This window comes from Leopardus geoffroyi, chromosome D2 (assembly GCF_018350155.1).
Source record: "Leopardus geoffroyi isolate Oge1 chromosome D2, O.geoffroyi_Oge1_pat1.0, whole genome shotgun sequence".
Taxonomy (NCBI): Eukaryota; Metazoa; Chordata; class Mammalia; order Carnivora; family Felidae; genus Leopardus; species Leopardus geoffroyi.
In genome coordinates, this window is record NC_059334.1 from 6,773,775 (window position 1) to 6,798,888 (window position 25,114).

Below are 25,114 nucleotides of genomic sequence, written 5' to 3' on the forward strand. Positions count from 1 at the left end.
TGCCTTCCTGAAAATCACCGGGTTCCGAACTAGCCCCGTGTCCCCTCCCTCCTGTTGCAGCCGGTACTCGAAACGTTCGCATCCCCAGCAGCCTTTCCTTCAAGGTGCACGGTGCTGGGAACATGGTCGTCAAGGCAGGAAGCCACATCCGCTGAGTGATCGCCACGTACCCAATTCTTGCATCGCTCTCAACTCTGCCAGGTAGGCATTTTGATCTCCAGGGCCTGGAGAGACTACCTTTCTCTCTCGGGGAAGCCCGGGAGTGGCAGCACTGAGGATCAAACGCAGAAACTGCGCCTGCAACGCCTCTGCTCCTCCACCTGGTCCCGTCCTGCCAGCCTCCTTCCCATGTGCTTCTTGCCTTTCACTCCAGCTGCGAGGCATTCCTCCAAAAAACCTCTACGCCCCCCAGAATTGTATGCCACCCAACCAAAAATACACACCAGGAGCTCCTGGTGTCCTGGAGTATGTGTTTTTCATGGCGGTCACAGTCGATAGTAGCATTTTATTTTTCATTCACTTTGTTTCTCCAAGGCTGACCGGTTTGCAACAGGGCCCCAGGGTCTCACCCCCAGAGCCGTCCTCATCGTCACTGAACAAACTGCAGACGCTCCTGCTTTCAGAAACGGATTTTTCGAGGTGGATTCTGTTTGCCTTAGGCACCTGTCCTCCGGTATAAAATGTTAAAGACAAACGCATACGTGAACTTCTGTCAGTCTTATTTAGTCCACTCGGTCTATAAGCTGCAGCTGAGGACGCCAGGTGGCCCACAGCTGAACTAAACCGCTGTGCCCGAGAAATCATCTGTGAGCTTCTTCTGACGGGGCTACACAGACATTTTTAAACATCCCCGTTTATAGTTTACGGCTTAGAAAAGAAAACTGACGTTACCAAACCACAATACGTACCTCTGATCAAAGCTAATTAATGACATCATTCACAATTATTCCATCAGTCTGTACTGAAATGGATGCCTATAAGCACTGGGACCATCCGGGACGACAACAGCTGCCTTCTCTCGTGTGCTGATGTCCAATTATTTTTGTGTGGAATGCCGCGGAAGAGGGACAGAAGTCAAAGCTGAGCATCAGCTCTCCCAAAAAGAAACCTGTTTTCACCAATGCAGGCTTTCATTTCAGCAAATTCAAATTAACAGAGGCACCTGCCTTCATAAAGCTATCAAGAGGAAACCCAGCCAACGGGCACTTCGTCTCAAGTCAAAGGGCATGAAAAAGCGGCCACGATCCCACCAGAAACGAGAACTTACGGTGTTTTGTACGTCACCCAAGACAATACTGAGCCGTCGTGTTATCCCTTACAGGATACCATTAAAAAACTTCTCACGTGTATGAATAAGGTAGGTACATAAACACAGATTCCTCAAGTTGTCAGGATACCCTCCACCTCTTCTCTGGTGAGATATTTTATTAAATAAAGAACTAGCAAAGTATTTCCCCTGGAGTTAGGCTGAGTTACGGTTTACAGAGAACGTAACAAGCTCTCACACGCTCCGGTTTTGTCAGCCTAAATCTTACATTTTAAATGTTCAAAGGAAAAGACTGCCCCTTGGAGAGATGCATCCTCTGTGGGTTCATTACTTTGAAATTAGAGGTTTAAAGTACAGTCTTAACGACGCTGTAACCACAGGGAACAGATCACCTCTTCCTGGGCAGCCTAGGCAGGCAACGGTGCGAACGCAAAGGAAGGAGAGACTCGAACAGACGACATTCGGCACCAGTGCCCCGTTTCCACACTCGATACTCTACACACTGAACCACGACGTGAACGACAGATACCGTCTCAGGACTCAGCCCAGCTACCTGGAAGCTGCGTGAAGGGTTATGAAGAGAAGGCATGGAGGTGGCCCGGACTCCGGGGGCCTATCCGTCAGGCACGCGCACGTCTAGCTGACGCCCGCGTCCCAGCGGAACCGTGACACGAGCTCTCTATTCCTGCCCATTCTCCTTGTTCTTCCTCGCCTGCATCCGTTTGTTCTATGCATCATACCGGTGGGGGGGGGGGGGGACGTCCCCAGGTGGCCACATTCTGCTCATAAGCTCGCCTGCTCTTCAGAGGGCTGTAAACTGCTGACGGTCAAGGCAAGTGCAGAGGGCAAGGTCACCAACACCCATCACTCCTTCTGGCAGTCCTGGTGCAGGTAACATGCTGTGTGTGGGGTCTCCAGGGCGACAAGTCACACAAAGACCACGGGAATAACCTTTTGTTCCAAACTACAACTACTCAGCCTTAAAAACAGCTGAAAGGATGGCCAAGTTTTCTCAATACACATGCTTTTCCCATTTCTTTTAAAAAAGAACATGCTTGGGGGCACCTGGGTGGCTCAGTCAGCTAAGCGTCCGACTTTGGCTCAGGTCACGATCTCACGATTCATGAGTTTGAGCCCCCCATCGGCCTCTGTGCTGACAGCTCGGAGCCTGGAGCTTGGAGCCTGCTTCGGATTCTGTGTCTCCCTCACTCTCTGCCCCTCACCAGCTCGTGCTCTGTCTCTCCCTCTCAAAAATGAATAAACGTTAAATAAATACATAGGTGTATATATAATATATATATATAACACATACATATATATATAATATATATATATATATATATATATATATATATATATATATATACACATATACTTGAGGGGCACCTGAGTGGCTCAGTCAGTTGAGTATCTGACTCTTGATTTCGGCTCAGGTCACGATCTCACGATTCATGAGTTTGAGCCCCTCATCGGCCTCCGTGCTGACAGCTTGGAGCCTGGAGCCTGGAGCCTGCTTCGGATTCTGTGTCTCCCTCACTCTCTGCCCCTCACCAGCTCGTGCTCTGTCTCTCCCTCTCAAAAATGAATAAACATTAAATAAATAAATACATAGGTGTGTATATAATATATATATATATATAATACATACATATATATATATATATATATATATATATATATTATATATACACATATACTTGAGGGGCACCTGAGTGGCTCAGTCAGTTGAGTATCTGACTCTTGATTTCGGCTCAGGTCACGATCTCACAGTTTGTGAGCTCGAGCCCCACACGTCGGGCTCTGTGCTGACAGCTAGGAGCCTGGAGCCTGTTTAGGTTCTGTGTCTCCGTCTCTCTCTGCCCCTCCCCTGCTCGCACTCTGTCTCTGTCTCTCTTTCAGAAATTAATAAACATTAAAAAAATAAAATAAAATAAAAAAGGACATGTTTAAAAAAATCTTTACACCAAAATAAAAACAATGATTTTAATGAACTTTTTCAAGAGACAGGGTATATATATCATTGGAAAAAAAACATTTTCAACACACATAAAATAAGGCTAACTTCTCTCATTTAAAATGAGCTGATATGAGTCAATATGCTATAGACAAGATCCCTAAACAGGGAAGAAAGGAGGAAAAAGAAGTGGATGGAGAAGGAGGAAAGCACAAAGCCACTCACAGGAACAGGCAACTCCCCAGATGGGCAAAAACGCTAAAGCCTGGTCCCGACCGCGCCGCTGGGGCCACGGAAAGCCTCGGCCAAGGGAAATGAATGTGCGTAACCTCTCCAGAGAGCAATCTGGTAATGTCTGTCAAAGTGTATAATGCGTTTATCATCTGACCTAGCAATTTATTAAGGATTTAACCTACAGATACCTCCGCAAGATGTTTATTTACAAAAAGGCAGACTGTGATAACCCCGATAGCTAACCGCAACACCTCCTCGCAAATACCTGGCAGTTACTAAAGACAGCCAGAGATAAGGCACTGGTGACATCAATTAACACACAGCTGTGCCATGAAATTATGTACAAATCACGCCAAAGTGAAGAAGCGAGATTTGTGTGTCGACAGGAAAGACCTCTAAAAATGTAATCGGAGGGGCACCTGGGTGGCTCCGTGGGTTGGGGTCTGACTCTTGATTTCAGCTCAGGTCATCGTACTGGGGTCGTGACGTTGAGCCCCGAATCCGGCTCCGCACTGAGCGTGGAGTCTGCTTAAGGTTCTCTCTCCCTCCCCTACTCACGCACGCGACGCTCTCTCAAAATAAATAAAAAGGGAAAGAAAAGAAAGATGTAACAGGAAAAGTATACTGAAAAAGGCTGCAGAAAAATATATTTAAGTATATGTATTTAATACCTTTGTTAAACAACGTAACAGGCAGAGAGCCAGACAGATGCCGACATGGGCCAAAAACATTTTTTTTTTCTGGAAGAAATCATGAGAAATGTAGTAACAGTTATATTTGAAGTGAGGCTTTTACCTCTTTTTCTGTGCCTTTTGATACCATTTGTACGTTAACTGCATATATGCTCTCTTTTTCTTTATCTTCAACATCACATGTTACCTAAATGTAAGATCACAGGCAAGTAATTATCTTCTCTCTCAGCACTCTGTGTTTTAACAAAACCTACCTTTAAAAAGCCCAGAAAATGGAGAGTGTCTATAGGCCTTAACATCTGAACCTCCCAAAACATACTTAATGAGTTAAAGGCTTTTTCGAAGAGTTCTGAGGGAGAAAAACAGAACGAAATACGAAGTGAAACAGACAAAGAAGGCAGGGCCGATGGCTCGATATCAACTGGGTCCAAGGTCAAGGCTGAGAATTTCTCCCTCTCTCACGTTCTAAACAAATGATGAATTACACACTGCATGGAGCCAGGGGGCACCAAGTCACAAACGAATCCCGCAGTGCAAACCTGTGTTTTGCAGCAAACCATCTTGAGGGAAAGTCTTTAAGGAGCTCTTCTGGAAGAACCATTCTTCCGTATTCACAAGGAAGCGGTACAGAAATGCAGTGGTAACTAACTAAAAAGCCCACCACGCACAGAGAAAACGCCAGCCCTACAAGGCATTAGGGAAGTCTCTGACAAATGGTTATAAAGCCCAAGAGATACAATCCCAAACTGAATTACACGCAATTACAATTCTAGGTGGTACCAAACAATAAAGCCTGGGGTGCCGTCTGGCTGGAAGGCACTTCATAAATGGGGTGCTAGTTCCTTATCAGCCATGTTATTTATCCGAGGGGCAAACAACAAAAAAGAAAGTTTAAAAAGCTTAATCCTCAACAGTCCCCTAGTGGTAAGTCAGAGACACAACACAGGTAAGCAAACCACTCAGTGTTAAAAGTCTGAGGAATATGGTGAAATACCATGGCGGGGGGTGGGGGGAGGATATGAAACCACCCAAACGTGTACGTATCACGAGCAACCGTCTGATTGAATAAAAGAAACATACAGGTTCTGAGAAAAAGGGTGGGCTCTTTCCTCTCTGTGCCAGTTTATCAATTTAGTGCCTCTTGGCTACAAATTCACCCTTGATTGCCTGATCTGCAAAAATGCATCTGGGTCCCTTAAACACGGGTTTCACTTGCCGGCTGGTTTTGTCAGCACAAGGAAGTTTCTGGAAAGACACCGCGGTACAGAAGGCCGGCTCCTGGCTCCGGGGCGGCAGCTGCCTGTGACAGTGTCACAGCGAGGCGTCTGCAGTTAGACAGCCGGCCCGCAGCCACTCTACACCAGACCGCACGCCCCAGCTACGTCCCCTCCAACGTCTAGGTCCCGATGTGCATCAGCTCTCGCTGGGCTGTAAGGTGCAGCCTCTTCCTTGCCCCCCAGGACCCATTATTTCTATGTCCTACACAGGTCTGCTTACTTTTTTATTAGCTAATCCATCACGGCTCCAACCCCTCGTTGTAGCTGATCATTCTGTTGTTTTGTTTTTTTTTTTTATAATGTGTATGTATATGTGTTTGTATCATTGGCCTGCTTCTCCATTTGGTGGTGGTTCTGAAGTTTTCTTTTCTTTTCTTTTCTTTTTAACGTTTCAGTTTAGTTGCTGATGGCAAATATTATGGCTAACCTCCCACAGTTCTTACTGTGACAACAGTTTTCATTTTTTCCCCGTGTTTTCTTTTTTCAATTTTATTTTACTTTTTCACCGCAGTACCATTAACCCAGTGTGGCACCCGTTCCGGGGCTACCACCCAGGGACTCACCGATTCTCCACGTTACTCTGTGCTCACCGGTCAGTGCCCTTCATCCCCATCACTGTTCCGCCCGTTGTATCTACTATCCTTAACAACACTTGACCCAGAGCCTGCTCTAACTCCGTCCCCGTTCAAGTGGCTGCCTGGCTTCTGCTCCCAGAAGAGGCGGCCCGACACACGCCCTTCGCCCGCCAGCATTTCTGCCGTAGGTCCCCTGGCAAACTTTCCAAGGGAAAGACCAAGAATCTGCATTTCTCCAGGTCTGCGCCCAGCTGCACGGCCACACATCGGCGCAGCTCTCCGATCCCCAGGGTGCTCACCTCTCACAGCTACGGACAATGACGGGCCACAGTGTCGAGTCCTGAGGACTCAGTGAAGCCAGCACAGACACGGCATGAACCTGGCAGCCGGCACACTTTATCGGACTTAACACGCCATGGCTTCCCCCACCTGGCGCCCTGACGCACAGGGAGCCGGGACCCAGACCCGCTGACTCCTCCGTGCTCCAGGGATCAAGAAAGATTAGATATTCAGAAAACAAACAAAGCGGGGGAAAAAAAATAAAGATAGAAACAAAACTTCATGTACGTTTCCCTTACTTTTCACAATAAGCTACTTTCACAATAAAATTCTAAGTAACCGTCACAGCCAAAGGGCAGAAAGTAAGAAGTGCCATGATTTTGCAAGTGTATTAAAACGGTTTTGGTACGAAAGTCCCATCTGCATTCCAGTCTCCTGGAGTGACCCCTGAGCGACAGAGCGTGGCAGGCCCACCCGGGACCTCACGGGGGCCGCTGAGCCGGGCCTCCCCCTTGCCCATTCCCCAGCAAGTCCTCCCTACCCTGAGGCCCTGGGCAGAGGTCGTGAAGACGGGGTTCATTCCACTGAAATGGACCCCTAGCACAGGGGACCCCTAGCGAGCCCCTCTGGAGCAAAGACCAGGTCATCCTCTTCTTCGCTGTGTGGCCACTTCATGGAAGTGACTGAGAACAGCAGTGCCAGCTTCAGAAGCACAGCGAAGGCCTGACCACAGTGATCACCTCTCGGTAAATGTAAACCATCCCACGACACAAAACAGAGAACAAAACGCACAGGTTTATTTATTTATTTTTAATGTTTTTATTTATTTTTGAGACAGAGCATGAGCAGGGGAGGGGCAGAGAGAGAGGGAGACCCAGAATCCGAAGCAGGCTCCAGGCTCTGAGCTGTCCGCACAGAGCCCGACGCGGGGCTCGAACTCACAGACTGTGAGATCGTGACCTGAGCTGAAGTCGGACGCTTAACCGACTGAGCCACCCAGGCGCCCCTAAAACGCACAGGTTTAAATTAGAGATCTCTGCAAAGATTTCATGCGGTGAAAAGCAGCTGAAGGCCTTCAATTATGGCTGCTCAACATTTGCTCGTTTACTTGGCGAGCATGGATTTACTGAATGCCCACTGTCTGCTGGGTGCAAATTTACACTTATCATAAGTCATCATATGAGCAAGGAGAGTGGTGGGCTCTGGGTAGAAAACATAAAAAGGAAACTGAATTTAAAAATGTCTATGAGGTTACAGTAAATTGAAGAAATACCAGGAGCAAAAATGTCCATGATCCAGAGCTGACGGCACACTGGGAATCAACTTATTTTTGATATCTGTATAGTCAAGATACAGTATTTTCAGTTGGATGTTCTTTTCAGTGCCTTCTCCTTCTCCCTTGTTTTGGCCAAAATGACAAACCACAGGGACCCCGAGAAGAGAGAGGTCCTGAGAACTGGCCAGGTGTAACTGGTTATTTATCGAGCCCTAGTGAACTCACCCAGAAGACTCCCTTCCCTGAATCCCCAGCTGCAGGCCCTCTGACCTCCCGCTCAACCTTCTGGCTCCGGGATAGGGACTTCCTAGATTCTTTATCTTCCCTGCCCAATTGGACAGGACTGCCTTCTTTATCTTTGTAATTTGGTGACCACAAACATATTACTTAAAAACAACATGAAAAGTCTGACACTGAGGGGGAATACAGCCCCAGAGTAGGAGGACCCTAGGCTCCTCTCATCCCACAAATACTACGTAGATAATTATCAAATCATCCTAAATATCCCCAAAACCGACCTGAAGATCGGCAGAACAAAACTCCATGACCAAAGCTGGATGAGAGGCCACATCAAAGAAGGCAGGAAGTATGGAGGTGCGGTTGAGGGAAAACACGGACCTTGGGTGCTGCGGAGAGGAGCGAGCCATGGTGGGAGAAGGCAAGAGAGGAGCACACCTGGAGGGCACAAGAAGAACTTCTCCCCAAAGCCACGGGCTTGGAAAACGAGAGGGGCTGAATTTTTGACTTCTAGCAACAAGCGGGGCTTAAAGCCAGCAGGCTTGGCTGGGATAGAGCCTGGAGGGCACTGTGCTGCTTCCGGAGAGAAGGCAGGAAAACAGCCTGGGGGCAGACAGTGTGGGTGTGGAAACAACATCTGAAGAATGCCTGGGGCCAACTATTTGATCTCAGAGCACATCCCTGAGAGGCGGCCTCCAGGGAGATACCTCTCCAGGAACAAAGAAGCTGGCTAAGGCCATTTCCCTCCTCCACCCCTCAGCATAAGCACAGAGCCACCAGAGGGAAGCAGCAGGGTGCTGACACTGGCTGGCTGACCTGCTTACACCAAGTCCCACACCCTGTACTCTGGCAGGACTGCCCCTCTCAGTCATGCTTGCCTCTGTCCCAGCACAGCAGGCACCTTCCCACAGAAGAACAGCACAAACCGCTGCCCACAACATGTCCCCCAACCAGAGAGCTCTGCAGGGCCTCAGTTCTGGTGGAGGTGGCACCAGATCTCGTTTCACAAGCAGGCCAGAACACACCTAGTTAAAACTCTCCACATTCAGGCTAGGGCCCAAGCACTGCCCACAGCAGACAAGGAGAGCCTCTGCAGACCAATGGTCTGAAGGCAGAGCAGCCAAAACACAACAGCAGAGCACAGGCAGCAACACACTGGAGACACTCCCTGAAGCACTGGCTCTGGGCATTACATGACCTTTTCTTCATAAGGTCATTACTTTCAGGAGCAGGAGACATAACTGGCTTTTCTAACACAGAGAAGAAGGCAGAGACTTAGACAAAATGCAAAGATGGAGGAATTTATCCCCAATGAAAAAACAAGGTGAAGCCACAGCCAGAGATCTAGGAGAAACACACAAGTAACATGCCTGATGGAGAATTTAACGCAACAATCGTAAGGATACTCACTGGACTTGAGAGAAGAATAGAAGACATCAGGGAGATCCTTACCACGGAGATAGAAGAGTTAAAAAAGAATCAATCAGAGACAAAGAGTGCAATAAAGGAGACTGCAAACAGGCGTGATGCAATGAACACAAGGATGGAGGAACCAAAGGAACTAATAAATGACACAGAACACAGAATTATGGAAAATAATGAAGATGAACAGCAGAGTGAGAGAAGAATTAAACAACACGAGAATAGACTTAGTGAACTCAGTGACTTCATCAAACATAGTAGCATTTATATTACACGGATCCCAGAAGAAGGAGAGAAAGAAAAGGGGGCAGAAAACTTACATGAAGACATAACAGCAGAAACCTTCCCTAACCAGAGAAAGGAAACAGACATTCAGATCCTGGAGTAACAGAGAACACCCATAAAAATTAATAAAAGCAGGCCAACACCAAGACATATTGTAAATAAATCTGCAAAATATAGTGATAAATGAAAAACAAACAAACAAACAAACAAAAAAAGCAGCAAGGCAAAGCGTGTTCTTAACTTACAAGAGAAAACCTGTAAGGCTAGGGGCAGATTTCTCCACAGAAACTTGGCAAGCCAGAAGGGACTGGCATGATATATTCAAAGTGCTGAGAAAAATCTCTATCCAAGAATACTCTATCCAGCAAGGCAGTCATTCAGAATAGAAAGACAAAGAGGTTCCCAAACAAAAATTAAAGGAGTTCATGACCACAAACGAGTCCTGCACAAACTAGTAAAGGGAACTCTGTGAATGGAAAGGAAAGAACATAAATGAGAACGTGAAGGTAGGAAACACAAAAGTAGTACAAATTAATGTTTCTATAAAAAAAAAATCAGTCAAGGAACTCACACAATAAAAGGATGTTAAATATGACAACAAACACCTAAAACATGAGAAGGGCAGAAATAAAGAATGGGTTCAAACTTACACGACCATCAACTTGATACAGACTGCAGAAGACGTTATATACAAATTTAACGGTAACTACAACTTAGAAACTACTAATAAATATGCAATGAATAAAGAAAAAGGAATCAAAATATATCACTAAAGAAAACCAGCAAACCATGAAATAAAGATAAGAAAGGATCAGAGACCATCTCCAGAAACAACCACAAAACAAGTAATAAAATAGCAATAGATATAAGTCTATCAATAATAACTGTAAATGTAAATGGTCTAAACACTCTAATCAAAACACACAGGGTGAATGAATGGGTAGAAAACAAGACCCACCTCTATGCTATCTACAAGAGAATCATTTCAGCCTGAAAGACACCTGCAGGTTAAGAGTGAAGACATGGAGAAACATTCATCATACAAATGATCACCAAATAAAAGTCAAAGTAGCAACATCGGACAAACTAGACTTTAATACAAAGTCTGTAACAGGAGACAAAGAAGGACACTATATAATAACAAAGAGAACAATCCAACAAGACAATATAACTACTGTAAATATTTATGCACCGAATATAGGAGCATCCAAATATATAAAACAATTGATAACAAACACAAAGGAAATAATCGATAGTAATACAACATGAGTAGGGGAACTTAACACCCCACTTAACAGACGGACAGGTCGTCTCAACACAAAATCAACAAGGAAGCAAGGGCTTTGAATGACACATTGGACCAGATGAGTTTAACAGACATATTCAGAACATTCCATCCTACAACAGCAGAATACACATTCTTTTCAAGTGCACACGGAACATTTTCCAGAACAGATCACATATTAAGCCAAAAAACAGGCCTCAACAAATTCAAGAAAACCGAAGTCATACCATGTACCTTTTCTGACCACAATGCTATGAAACTTGAAGTCAACCACAGGAAAAAATCTGGAAGGACCACAAACACATGGGACGTTAAATAATATGCTACTAGACAATGAATGAGTCAACCAGAAAATAAATTTTTTTTAAATCCATCGAAACAAATAAAAATGAAAACACAATGGTTCAAAACCTTTGGGATGCAGCAAAGGCAGTTCTGAGAGAGAAGAATTTAGCAATACAGGCCTACTTCGAGAAGCAAGAAAAATCTTACACTGAAAAGGGCAGAAAAAGAACAACAAACAAAGCCTAAAGCCAGCAGAAAGAAGGAGATAATAAAGATCAGAGCAGAAATAAATGACATAGAAACTAAAAAAATAAACAAAAATAATAGAACAGATCAATGAAACCAGGAACTGGTTCTTTGAAAAAATTGATAAAACTGATAAGTCTCCAGCAAGACTTACTAAAACGAAAAGAGAAAAGACCCAAATAAATAAAATCACAAATGAGAAAGGAAAATAACCAACACCACAGAAATACAAACATTTATAAGAGATTATTATGAAAAACTATATGCCAACATACTGGAGAACCTGGAAGAAATGGATAAATTCCTAGAAATACATAAATTATCAAAACTGCAACAGGAAGAATTAGAAAATCTGGGGCGCCTGGGCGGCTCAGTTGGTAAAGCGTCCAACTTTGGGTTCCGGGTATGATCTCACAGCTCGTGAGTTCAAGCCCTGCGTCGGGCTTTGGGCTGACAGCCTGGAGCCTGGAACCTGCTTCAGATTCTGTGTCTCCATCTCTTTCTCTAACCGTACCCTGCTTGTGTGCGCGCTCTCTCTCCTTCAAAAGTAAACATTAAAAAATTAAAAAAAAAAAGAGAAAGAAAGAAAGAAAGAAAATTTGGACAGACTAATTGCCAGCAATGAAATTGAATCAGTAATCAATAAACTCTCACCAAACAAAAGTCCGGGACCAGATGGCTTCACAGACGAATTTTAAAAAGAGATAATACCTATTATTTTCAAACTGTCCCAAAATATTGGAAACGGAAAACTTCCAAATTTATTCTGTGAGGCCAGAATTACCCTACTACCAACACCAGATAAAGACACCACAGAAAAAGAAAACTATAGGCCACTATCTCTGACGGGCATAGACGCAAACATCTTCAGGAAAATACCAGCAAACTGAATCTAACAATACTTTAAAAACATCATTCACCACAATCAAGTGGGATGTATTCCGGGACAGCCAGGGTGGTTCAATATTCACAAATCAAGCAACGTGACCATCACATCAGTAAGAGAAAAGAGAAGAACCATATGATCCTTTCAATAGAGGCAGAAAAAGCATCTGACAAAGTACAACATCCATTCATGATAAAAACCCTCAAGGAAGTAGGTCTAGAGGAAATACACCTCAACAAAATAGGGGCCATGTATGAAAAACCCACTGCTAACATCATCCGAAATGGGGAAAATCTGAGATCAGGAACAAGACAGGGGTCTCCACTCTCATTACTTTTATTCAACACAGTCCTAGAAGTCCTAGCCACAACAGACAGCAAAAATGCATCCAAATTAGTAAGGAAGAAGTAAACCTTTCACTATCTGAAGGTGACATACTATATATAGAAAACCTGAACAACTCCACCAGAAAACCGCTAGAACTAATCGAACTATTTCAGTAAAGTCGCAAAATACCAAATCAACGTACAGAAACGTGTTGCACTTCTATTCACCAATAACGGAGCTGCGGAAAGAGAAATTAAGAAAACAGTCCCATTTACAATTGCACCAAAGATAATGAGATTATCTAGGAATAAACGTAACCAAAGAGATAAAAGACCTGTACTCTGAAAACTATAAAACACTGATGCAAGAAACTGAAGATAACACAAAGACATGGAGAGACATTCCACGCTCATTGACTGGAAGAAGAAATTCTGCTAAAATGTCTATACACCCAAAGTAATCTACAGATTGAATGCAATCCCTATCAAACTACCAACAGCATTTTTTACAGAGCTAGGACAAACAATCCTAAAATGTGGAGCCACAAAAGACACCGAATGGCCAAAGCAATCTTGAAAATGAAAAGCAAAGCTGCAGCTACTGTAATTCCAGATTTCAAGTTAAATAACAAAGCTGTAGTGATCAGAACAGTATGGTACTGGCACAAAAACAGACACACAGATCAACAGAACACAATAGAAAAACCCAGAAATGAGCCCACAATGATATGGTCCATTTATCTTCAACAAAGCAGGAAAGAATACCCAAGGGGAAAAAGACAGTCTCTTCACAGATGGTGCTGGGAAAACTGGACAGCTACATGCAAAAGAATAACACTGGGCCACTTTCTTACAGCAAACACCCACACACACAAAATTCAAAATGGATTAAAGACCTAAATGTGAGACCTGCAATCATAAAAGTCCATGAAGAAAGTATAGGCAGTAATCTCTGTGACATCGGCCGTTAATAGCTCTTTCCAGATGTTTCCTGAGGCAAGGGAAACAAAAGCAAGAATGAACTACTGAGATTCCATCAAAATACAAAATTTCTTCACAGCGAGGGAAACAATCAACAAAACTAAAAGGCTGCTGGCTACCTACTGAATAGGAGAAGATATTTTTCAGATGATATGCAATAAAGGGTTATTATCCAAAATACATCAAGAACATACAAACTGAACACCCAAAAAATGGATAATCCGTGAAAAAAAATGGTCAGAAGGCATGAAGAGACATTTTTCCAAAGAAGACACACAAACGGCTAATAGACACATGAAAAGCTGCTTAAACATCCCTTAGCATCAGGGAAATGCAAATCAAAACCACAAGATATCACCTCACACCTGTCAGAATGGCTAAAATCAACAACGCAAGAAACAACGGGTGTTGGCAAGGATATGGAGAAAAGGGAACCGTCGTGCCCTGTCGGTGGGAACACAGACTGGTGCAGCCACCGTGGAGAACAGTATGGAGGTTCCTCAAAAAGTTTAAAATGGAGCTACCCTACGTCCAGCAAATGCACTACCAGGTATTTATCCAAATTAAAAAAAAAAAAAAAAAAAAATGAACTAAGTGGTACATGCATCCTTATGTTTATCGCAGCATTATCAATAACAGCCAAATTATGGAAGCAGCCCAAATGTCTGTCGACTGACGAATGGATAAAGAAGGCGTGGTGTGTATACGTATATTTACACACACACATATATATATACATACACACCAGAGAATATATACAATGGAGTATCCGCCATAAAACAGAATGAAACCTTGCCAGTTGCAACCACGTGGATAGAACCAGAGACTAATGCTAAGTAACATGTCTGAGAACGAATACCATATGATTTCACTCACAGGGAAAATTTACCAAATGGAAACAAGCAAAAGGAAAGAAAGTGAAACCAAGAAACGCACTCTTCGCTACAGAGAACACACTGATGGTCGCCGGAGGGGAGGCGGGTGGGGGATGGGATAACAGGTGACTGGGGCCGAAGGCTTGTGCTTGTCGTGAGGAGCGCGGGGGTGACGTTCGGCGGTGCGGAATCACTACCTTGAACTCCTGAAACTAGTGTTACACTGTAGGTTAACTCGCTGGAATTAAAATACCAACTTTGATTAAGAAAAAAAAACCAAACACCTTGCAAACAACGCACTTCAGCAAGTTTTCAACCAATTTAAGAACCTAAAACTGCGCCCCCTCTGCCGCAGGGTCTGCGCCACAGCCCCCGCCGAGGGGGGTGGGAGTCCCGCTGGAGGGATGCAGTGAAAGCGATTTGCTGGACGCTGCGTGTCTGAAGGGGCTCACCCTGCCCCGAGCACCCTGCACCCCGCTGGAGAGGTACTCGGCTCCACACACAGCGGGCTGCCAGGCGTGGGCCCTTCCCGTCCCTGGCGGCTGGCTCTACCCCAGGGCCTGCCCCGCGCGACGGAGGCCCCGGCGGAAGGGTCGGCACGTGCCTCGCCGTGGACCCGTCTGGACCCCCCTCTGTGGCTTCGGCCCGGCTGCCCCTTGAGGGTCAGTACCCGGGCCCCCCATTCGTTTCCGCAGCCCGAGGCCGCGTGACTTCCAGCTGCGGTCACGCACCGGGCTCGCAGCCCGGGTACAAGCCACCTCACCAACCTCCCTTGCGCGGTGAATCCTAGCGGCTTCTAGTCTCCTGCCTTGGGCCCCGGCCAACCCGCACCGGCCGCGCCCCACCTGCCCAAGGTTCAGCCCGGGCTGCTCTCAAACCCTTCACGCTCTCCTACAATGCCAAGTTCAAACGTGCACAAACCTAAAATTTTCAGCGACGTACCTCCATTTGGCTTAAAGGAGAAAAGTAAGCCCTGGAAATGTTTTGATTTACACAGGAATTCCTGGACAAGGGATTCAGTGCCGTCCGGCCTCTCTTCTCCCTGAGGCCGCACCACCTCCCCCCCCCCTCCCCCCGCCCCGAGCAAGAGGAGGGAAATGTTCTGTATCTGCTCCCCCCGCCCCCCCACCCCCACGAGGTCCGCATGGCTACTGAACACCTGAATGCAGCGGGTGCACGTTAGAAACCGGATTGTTCATTTTACTGCATTTTCACTGCACGGTCACGTATGTGCTGTAGAAGTCTGCACGTGGCCAGCGGCCAGGGAACTGGGCAGCAGAATGTGCGCGGCCACGCCCACTGTGGGGCAGGAGCTATGCCGCGGGCGTTCCCTGGGCTGTGGTGGGGCACGGGCGGGTGTAGACACAGGCTCTGTAGAGAGATCAGTCTCTCTAGCGGACTCGAGTCACAGTTTAAAAACAACAACTCCCAGCCTCCCTGCTCCCCACCACGGACATGCCATGTTTGGAGACTGTGGTCCAGGCGGTTTCAGAGAAGGAAGCTCCTTGGAACACGGTGGCAGCCTGAGAAGGAAGAAGTCGGGAGGACTCGGTGGGGGCTAAGGACAGGCCTGGACTTGAATCCAGGGCCGGGAAGGGGAGTAGCTCTTCACGCACAGAGAACATTAGATGTCTTTCTGTTTTCCACCTGCTGGTCGGCTCCCCGCAGGGTCACCGGGACACAGTGGTTTTTGCACCACACGCCATCTGGCCCTCCTAACACCCCGGAGTCTGTGGAACACTGTGCCCCCGGACCTCCCCGATCTGGGCTGGCTGGTGAGGACGGGTTTCTGGGTTGGAAACATTTCATTTCCACATCTCCACCCGTGGCACGGACGGACACAGAGTAAACATCAGGCTCCTGACCCTCCCGAGGACTCCGCTCCTGGAAGTGAATGCTAAGGCTGTAAGGAGGTGACTCTCCCGGGTGACCTGCGAGACAGGTCTTCCTCCAACGGCTGCTCAACCGCGCAAAAATCTATTACTGTCGACAACATGGACGGCAGGAAAACTTCCAGCTTAACAGTGTCAACAGAATATTAAAAAGGCAGTCTTGTATGAATAGATCTTAAAAGGAACCTTCCAGAACCCCAAATGCCCAAAAGACGGACATATCATGTTGACAACCAAGTAACCGCAGACTTCTTTTATTTAAAACTTTATTTCCTTGTATTTATTTAAAACCTTTAAAAGAATCTTAGCAATAAAAAACCACAATGGGGGCACCTGTGGCCCAGTCAGTTAAGCATCTGACTTTGGCTCAGGTCATGATCTCACAGTCCGTGGGTTCAAGCCCCACGTCGGGCTCGGGGCTGACAGCTCAGAGCCTGGAGCCTGCTTCGGATTCTGTGTCTCCCTCTGTCTCTGCCCCTCCCCCGCTTGTGCTCGGTCTCTCTCTGTCATAAAAAATTTTTAAAAAACACACAATGAAAAAAATCAGTGACATTCTGGCTATGAACTGCTCTGACCGGGGGCTTCTCTGGCTGTTGGGTAATCTGTGCGATTTCCTGACAATTACAGGATAGGCTCCCTAGCAAAGCTGGAATGGGTGAGATGATGTTGTAACTACAACGATGTGTCCCGGCTCGCTTTACTCAGGCTCACGGGAGTCACTCACAGGACGAACACCGCATTTCCAGCATGAATAAGCACTGAGCTACACTCCGTTTTTCTCAACACTTTTGAAGCAACGGCAGGAGCATGCACGCAAACCGAAAAACACACGAGACTGGTACTGCATCAGTCATCACACCCTTGCCTCCCCAGTCCCAGAGACAAGCACGCTCACGGTGAAGACGGGCGCCGTCCCCTAGAGGACTCGCCAGGGTGGCCCGTTAGCCTTGCGGTTCATCAGCCAGACGATCAGGAGACGGCACATGCTAACCGCACTCACGGTGGCGTTAAAATAAAAATGCCAGCTGAACACCGTGTGGGGAGAAGTACAAACCGTCACGTAGCCCGGAGGCTGGAATCTGCTGGCCGTGTGTTTGCTCGAAGCAGAATTCACGAGGAACCCCACGAGCAATCCCAAGAAAGCACGGTGGGCATGGGACGGAGCTACGTTCTGTGGCTTCCTGTGTGGCTGACACCACACTGTGGGGGGGGGGGGCTCTGTGGGGGTCAGGGGCCAGGGCAAGGCGAAGCGCGGTCTGGAACGTAACGGTCGGATCTCAAAGGCGCACGGACGGCCCCGGCACAGTGACAGGATCCCCCACGGACCTGTTCACCCCGCACATGTCTTTCGGTCCCTTTCGGGGTCTGGTCTTCTCTCCCAAGTGAGAAGGGGCAAGGGGTCTACCCGGCCCTCACGTCCGGTACCCACAGACCAACCACGCTGCTGGTGGAAACCGGCGATTCCAGTGAAATGAAGGCTCTAGGAATTTCTGGGAAGGAGGTCGGATGTTTTTCCAGAGAGGAAAACTACACCCATGAGACCTATTTAAATCAGTACATCGAAGAATTCATCACACACCAAGCTTAAACTGTGAAGAATACAAGCCCACGGACACGGGTCAGGAGGTGTACTGTTCCGTTCTACTTTGACATTTTTAAATCGCTCTGCTCCCTCTGTGTCCGAGATGTGTCTGGGCCTTTCGGCGGGACTCCGTTTCAACCTGCAAAAACCTATCTTCACGTCTGGTGACTCGGCACAAGTCCAGAACCCGCGATCTTGCTAGCAAACAGTGCGGCACGCGACCCGGCAGAAGCAAATACATGGTCAGCCTTCGAGCCCTTTCAACATGCCTGTCGCAGCTCAGGGAATTTTCTAGTCTCACCCACATCTGAGAAAGCAAAGTGATGGGGAAGAACCCTAAGTGGGGAAATCATCGAATCAGGCTTCAAGAATCGTGGCCACTGGCGCCACCTAGGACTCCACGTCGTCCGTCATCTCCTTCGTCCATCAGTAACCTGACTTTCAGCTCGTCTGGATGATCAACCTCTTTCCTTCTGACGGCACAGAGGTCTACGAGTCTGTGTACCCAGCTCAGGGTTCTCTGGTAGAACCACCGAGTTTTCGTCATTATTGCTCTCAACCCAGCAACCCTCAGGAGCGTCTGGCACATCACCTTCTCTTTCTGTTTAATCAGGGGAGTTAAGCAAGTTTGAAGGGTGGCCTCATGACGGCCTACGAGCACTACGGGGCTTAGCCTGTGTCGCAAATTCCTCAGAAGTGGGTTTTGATCCCCAAGTCCTTCCTCTTCCACGCGCCGCTTGGGCTGTGGCTGTTGCGCTTTGCTCCCGGGCCGTTCCTGCTCTAACAGCGTGAAGCTTCTCCGCTGCTCCAAGAGGAAAGACTTCCACAAACCCAGAAACAGGCAAGTTGCCGGGAGAGCGTACTGACATTCACTCCACTCGAGGGCTCAAGTCCCGTGTTCAGTAGGATGCAAACGATTCAGTTCAAAGGCAGCAGGGACCTTGAGCGCAAAAACGAAATCTCTTTAAGAATCCACTAACTAACAGCTACCCTACAACCCAGCAATTGCACTACTAGGTTTTTATCCAAGGGATGTAGGTGTGCTGTTTCGAAGGGACACATGCACCCCCATGTTTATGGCAGTACTATCGACAATAGCCAAAGTATGGAAAGAGCCCAAATGTCCACCGACGGATGAATGGATAAAGATGTGGTATATCATACAAGTATTACTCGGCAATCAGAAAGAATGAGATCTTGCCATTTGCAACTGCGTGGATGGAACTGGAGGGTAATATGCTAAGCGAAATTAGCCAGTCAGAGAAAGACAAAAATCATATGACTTCACTCCTATGAGGACTTTAAGAGACAAAACAGATGAACATAAGGGAAGGGAAACAAAAATAATATAAAAACAGGGAGGGGGACAAAACAGAAGAGACTCAGAAATATGGAGAACAAACAGAAGGTTACGGGAGGGGTGGTGGGAGGGGGGAAAAGGGCTAAATGGGGGAGGGGCACCAAGGAATCTCCTCCTGAAATCACTGTTGCACTATATGCTAACTAACTTGCATGTAAATTAAAAAATAAATTATTAAAAAGAAAAAAAAAAGAGTCCACTAACTAACTCCAACCCTCCAACCTGAGTAAGAGCCTCTTGCTAAGCCAGGGAACTTTTCACTGCTGCGTCTCTCCGGCCAATCCTGGAAGACGAACCAAGCTGCAAAACTCTCTCCCTTTACAAAGCGGAGAGCAGGTGGGCTGTGGGCACCGTGGGCGGCTTAGCCAATCTTTCCACCCACGCCTCATCACACGCACCAAATCCCTCTTAAGTCAGATACACGAACTTTCCACTGATCTCACGGATGTGCTGCCTGACTCACGGATGGCCTCCGGACTCCTAGAACGCGACTGCCACACCAATGCGGTGACAGGAAGAGCAGTCATGTGAAAGCTTTGCTGCATCTTCCGTGGGGAGGCTGAGCGGGTATAGGAAGTCACTGAGGCTGCAGAGTTCACACGTTTGCATGTACACGAGGCTGGGGGTGCTGCCTGTACCTTAAGGCACTAGGAAATCTATTAAGAGACCACAATATCAAGAGTAGGATGAGAAAACAGAGTTAATTAAACTGCCCAAGATCAAATGCTGCAAACAAGTTTTTACGATAGAACAGCTCACAGAGGCAGAAAGGCCCCGGGCTGGTCCCAGCAGCGGGGTGGGGGTGGGGGAGTGAGTACAGGGCCGGAGGGGGGCGCGGGTAACAGGGCTCTTGCTGTGCCCGCTCTGGAGCGCTTCTGCCCGCGGTGATGCCACGGGCCTTCCCCACAGGCCACAGTTCACACTTCCTAAGACTCCAGCCTCCTGAATCCTGACCAGGACCCCTTTTCTGTTTCTTGTCTTTTTGCTATTAGAAATCCAATTTCTCGGGGCGCCTGGGTGGCTCAGTCGGTTAAGCGTCCGACTTCAGCCAGGTCACGATCTCGCGGTCCGTGAGTTCGAGCCCGGCGTCAGGCTCTGGGCTGATGGCTCAGAGCCTGGAGCCTGTTTCCGATCCTGTGTCTCCCTCTCTCTCTGCCCCTCCCCCGTTCATGCTGTGTCTCTCTCTGTCCCAAAAATAAATAAATGTTAAAAAAAAAAATTTAATAAAAAAAAAAAAAAAAGAAATCCAATTTCTCTATTCATCCTCTTTCCAAGTCTCACATGTCAGCAAGCCTCGGTTAATCCCACCACCAAAACCAATCAATAAATCAAAGTTAATTAAAAAACAAAACAAAACAAAACAACGGCTTACTACTGTGCCTACGAACCGGACTGCAAGATTTATGTACGTGGCCACGTTTATTCCTGCGACTCTCATGAGACAGGGACTGGGTTTTCACAGATAAAGAAACTTGCCCCAAATCACACAGCGGGTTAATTCAGTACGGCCGAGATGCAAACACGGGCACATCTGACTCCTGAACCCCTGGAAAGTACTCCTCCGGGGAATGGAGCAAATGAGATCTTGCTGGGCTGCTAATAAAGTGTAGACGCTGTATACGTCTGCACATTCCAGAACGCATGAACTCTCCCAGGCCCTTTCCTAAACAGACCCTTAAAGCTCCCTCTGACAGAGCTAGAGCAAAGATCAGGATTCAAATTTCAGAAACACACACTGAAGAGTGAACAAGCAGGGGCTTTCAACCTCAGCACTGATGACATGCGGACTGGACCTTTCATTCCTGGGCGAGGGGCTCCTCCCACGCAGGCAGCCGCTAGCAGCACCCCGGGCTTCTGCACACTGAACGTGAACAGCACACTCCTCCCCACCAGCCCGGGAAACCACTGCGTTCAGCTGAGTGCCTCAGATCGCATCACTGTTAGTTAGATCATACTGACACCAAGAAAGAGCGCTTCTAACTTCCAGTTTCATGGAGATTTCTAGGATACCAGATGACAGCTCCTTAAGAGAAAGCACCTGCTGGACTGGACAGAACATACACAACTGAGAACGTGACCCCCTGTGTTTCACTTTACAGGACGCAACGACCATCTTTCAGCCTCTGCGCGAAGGTACGCGTCCCCAGCGTCTTCAACCTCTGTTCAAAGTTTCCAGACCCGTGGCCAAACCGGATTACCCCATTCTGGGCACACACTGAAACACAGACCGAGAAACGTACACAGCCTTGCCCAAAGTGGTAAAGGCAGGACCAACAGAGGACTAGCGTCTCACACATACAATTTACATCAGGCTTGGTTTTTAAGCACTTCATGTGGATTATCTAATTGAATCCTTGGATATCTTTGACTACCATATAAAGTAGATATTACTGACCGCGTTTTATGAATGAAGAGACAGAGGCACAGAACAGTCAAGTAACTTGCCCAAAGTCAAGCCAGAGTCCCTGCTCTGTTTTTTGTTTTTTAAGTCTGTCCACTCATTTTGAGAGGGAGAGAGAGAAAGAAAGAGGGAGGGAGGGGCAGAGAGAAAGGGAGAGAGAATTCCAAGCAGGATCCATGTTGTCAGCGCAGAGCCCAACTCGGGCTCGAGCCCACGAACTCTGAGATCATGACCTGAGCCAAAACCGAAAGTCGGACGCTCAACGGACTGAGCCCCCCAGGCGCCCCCGAGTCCCTGTTCTTTACCACCATCTCCAGTGCTCCAGAGAACTCAGGGACCGTCACTCCTTGGTTCTAAATACTCCACCTCCGCCAGTGCGTGAGGTCTTTCCTCCAACTGTTATCAAGGGCCCCACACCGCTGGCACCTTGCGCGAGGCTGACGTCACCCTCCCGACCATCCCCCTTTGGGACAAGACACAAACCCACTTGTCCCACCTACTTCTGTCCCACCTTGAGCAAAGAACACAGAGCACTCTTGTTAACTGTCTGGCTGAGGCCGACCTGTCATCACCTACGGCAATGCTGACATACCTGTCCGGTCACCACCAAAAAGGAAATGAGGTCAGATGGAAAGGAGTGACGCTGGATACCGAACATCGCCACTCTTTCTAAATCGATCCCGACCCGTCTTTTCAAGACTGTCATTTATAGTCCTGCTCGATGATGCCAACGTAAGCCCTGAGTGTCAAGTTTCCAGAACTGACCATCCCCCCCACCCGCAGTTTTGAAAGCCAAGCTGCCCGGCACGCTTCCTCCCCTCCATGATTTTCGCAAGATAACCCCCCAGGGGTGTTATCATCACAGCGGCATGTGCTTTCAACATCCTCCAGAACTCAAGTCACTTAGTGCGGCGAGGATTTAGACAGGTTTCGGGAGGAGGCCACGGCATCGGCATCTTGCCGCGGAAGGCAGGTGGGCGTTCTGTGTCGACAGACGGTCACGACGACAAGGTGGGGGTGTGAGCGGTACCTGGTTCTGGCATAGATACTGCAGCTCACAGCCTCGTTCTCTTTCATCGGGACATCCCAAGAGACGACCCAGCAGATGGACCCTCCTGCTGTCGGCCGCCCCTGGTGAGACACACGGAGACTTCGTCACCTTCGCCTGACAAGAAAAGTCGTAGCGCGCGGAGCGTGACGTTCGCGACCTCACCGTTCCTAACAGACAGGTGCGACGCTAACCTGTGTGCTGAAAACAAGCTTAAAAACGTGTCACATCACGGAGAAACTACTGCGGGTGCACGCCCACACGCAGAGAATGCCACCGCTGGACGTCCACGGACCAGGCGGCTTGATTCGACAACGACAGAACTCCTGAGCTGCCCTTGCCCTTGGGTGAACGAGGAGCAGGAAGAATCTGCAAGTCCACAATGAAAAGGACTTCAAAGAAAAAAAAAAAAAAAAAACCAGCAGAAAGTCACCCTAAATCAGTAACTATGAGGCGGTCACATGCGCTAACAGGTTCATCGAGAACAGGGCTTTGCTTAGTTAATATTTGAAGACCATGGGCTCCCAGAGTAAATGCATTATTCCTTGAACTTCGGCATTTTGGCACGGGGGCAACAAGGAGTGTTTAAAATCACACACACACACACACACACACACACACACACACCTGCTCTGAATGAAGAAACTCCTGTGGATTATTTCACATGGAAAAATGACCAAATCTTAAACGCCACCTTCGAGTGTAAACCCAGCTCCCCGGCTGTGAAATCTGGAGATGTTGTAACCTTGCCAAAGCTGCTTCTTCAACTATAAAACAAACAATACCTCTATCCCTCGGCAATAATGTAAACGTTGAATGAGGTATGGGCGTAAAGCATCTCACTGCCTGATAATAGCAGGTCCTTAAATGCCCGGCCCTGTCACAATTATTAGGCAAAGCTCAAATCAAAATCGAATTTAAGGGCGCCTGGATGGCTCAGTGGGTTAAGTGTCCAACTCTTTTCTTTTTTATGTTTATTTATTTTTGAGACAGAGAGAGACAGAGCACGAACCAGGGAGGCTCAGAGGGAGGGAGACACAGAATCCAAAGCAGGCTCCAGGCTCCCAGCTGTCAGCACAGAGCCCGACGTGGGGCTCAAACCCACGGACTGTGAGATCATGACCTGAGCCAAAGTCGGATGCTTAACCGACTGAACCACCCAGGCGCCCCTAAGTGTCCAACTCTTGATCTCAGGGTTCCTGACTTCAAGCCCTGAGTGGGGCTTCTCTCTCTCTCTCTCTGCCCCTTCCCCACATTCTCTCTCTCTCTCTCTCTCTCTCTCAAAATAAATAAACTTGAAAAAGGAAACTTAAAAAAAAATCTAAGTTTATTTCATCCCTTTAGATTTTAGACACCGGAGACAATTTACCAAAATATTTTCCCCTTGTCGCCGCCCGTGGGGGGACTTTTCCAACTACCCCAGGGCACCTCACGCCATTTCTTTCGATATCACAGGCTGGTCCTCAAAGAACCAGGACTCCGTGTTGTCACATCTCACACAAAGGCACTTGATGAGTTAAAGTCAGAGCGACAGAGCAACAAGCCTGTGAGCTTGGACACAGCGCTACCCGGAGGTCAAGGTGTAACTAATTAAAAATTCCATCCAATTAATTTAATTACTACATGTGGATTTCTTTCTAGAGAGGTTTCCTTCCCAGAGCTACGAAGTCAGCTGCAAAGAGCCGTTCTGCCACAGGGCCTGTCGGCTTGCAGTCGTCTCTGTCTCCGTGAATGAAGGAGAAGGGCACCACTCACAGCTTCGCCATTCACGTTCGCAACTTCGTGGTTCAGTTTACAACCTTCCCGCCACCCGCTCCGCTACCAGGACGCCCTCGGCCCGCCTTGCCCGGACGGTCCGTGTTTCTGACGGCGACACACGTCTGTGGCACTGTGTGCGTCCTCAGCCAACCAGAATAATCACGAGATTCGGCTTCTCCTGTCCCGGACACCTCCCCACCCCCTCGCAAAAACATACTTCACGTACAGCACACAAACAAATCTCGGTGCACTAGCGGACTCGTATTCGACACGGGAAGATTTTTAAGGAAGTTCCACGATTTTATTTCTACGTACAGTTTCAAGGGAGAAGGCAACAGGGTAGAGAGGAGACTGGACGGAGACCTCAGGTCTCCGGGCTGTCACTTCGGTGTGACTTGGCCGCCGCGCACAGCAAGCACCCACGGGGCCGGGAGCGCCAGGCCGGGCATTCTGCGGGGACTTCTGTGCACCGGTCACGCGAGCACTTGCTGGCCACAACGCTTAGGGCGCGTGGCGGTGGAGTAAACACGAGGAGCACGTGCCGCCCTGGTCCCGGCTCCCCGCCAGCACGGGAGCTCGCCGGGGACGTCCGGCAGGCACGGGCGCTGGACCTTGAGGGGGGACTCCCCCAAACCCAGGAACCTGGCCGTCCGCGCAAGCCCGCCCGCCCGAAAGGCTGCCCCGGGGACGC

General features: G+C 48.0%; 1 protein-coding gene across 9 annotated transcripts in view; it reads right to left on the reverse strand.

Annotated features, from left to right (window-relative positions):
* Positions 1-25,114, reverse strand: part of SGMS1 (sphingomyelin synthase 1) — a 293,110-nt gene that overhangs the window by 77,606 nt on the left and 190,390 nt on the right. The gene's annotated exons all lie outside the window — the stretch shown is intronic.